Source organism: Echinops telfairi, unplaced genomic scaffold, assembly GCF_000313985.2.
Source record: "Echinops telfairi isolate 266 unplaced genomic scaffold, ASM31398v2 ScPeMD7_7410;HRSCAF=8448, whole genome shotgun sequence".
Classification (NCBI taxonomy): Eukaryota; Metazoa; Chordata; class Mammalia; order Afrosoricida; family Tenrecidae; genus Echinops; species Echinops telfairi.
The window spans coordinates 11,086,192-11,087,015 of record NW_022111310.1 but is presented as its reverse complement, the minus strand read 5'-3'; the positions used below and the strand labels follow the sequence as shown (position 1 = coordinate 11,087,015).

The 824-nt window shown below is 41.3% G+C and overlaps 1 non-coding gene across 1 annotated transcript; it reads left to right on the top strand.

The window, feature by feature from the left end:
- The first annotated feature begins 318 nt into the window (after positions 1–318).
- On the top strand, positions 319–524 carry LOC115871904. Its single transcript, XR_004047544.1, has one exon. It is a non-coding gene; the product is annotated as a small nucleolar RNA SNORA73 family (small nucleolar RNA).
- Positions 525–824: the final 300 nt, after the last annotated feature.

Genomic DNA, 824 nt, shown 5'->3' with positions numbered 1-824 from the left:
AGACTGAAGCTGAAGAACATTAAAACAAGTCCACGAGAGTCAAAATATGAGCTTGAGCCAATCCCACCTAAAATTTTGAGAACATCTCAAGAACAGATCTGATGCATTGAATATTAATGACAGAATAGCTGGTGAGCTGTGGATGACATCAAGAACTTCATTCATAAAGAAAGCAAAAGGTCATTAAGTAGACTGGAAAGAAAGAAAGGATCAAAGTGCTTGTCAGAAGAGATTGAAATTGCTTTTAATCATAGAGTAGCTAAGGCAAACTGAAGGAATGAGGTTATCAAAGAGCTGAACAGAAAATTTCAAAGGGTCCTGATGTGGATACTCCCATGAGGTCACGCTCTCTGGGCTCTGTCCAGGTGGCACGGAGGAGCACAGGGCTCAGTGTCCCGTGATGGACAGTCCGTTCTACAACGTCGGCGATCAAGCCGGGCTTTGAGCCTGTGCCTGCATATTCCTACACCTTCTCAAAGTCCCGTGGACAATGACTGAGGAGACAAACCATGCAGGAAACAGCCCCCCTACCCCACAAAAAAAAGAAAAGAAAAGAAAATTTCAAAGGGCAACTTGAGAAGACAGAATAATCTATTGTAACAAAATGCGAAAAGATCTATAGTTAGGAAACCAAAGATGAAGAACACACTCAGCATATTGAAAGAGCATAAGAAAAAATTCAAGCCTCTAGTTGCAGTATTGAAGGATTTTATCCGCAAAATATTGACCGATGCAGGAAGCATCAAAAGATGATGGAAAGAATACACACAGTCACTTTACCAAAAAGAGCTAGCAGACATTCAACCATTTCAGGAGGTAGCATA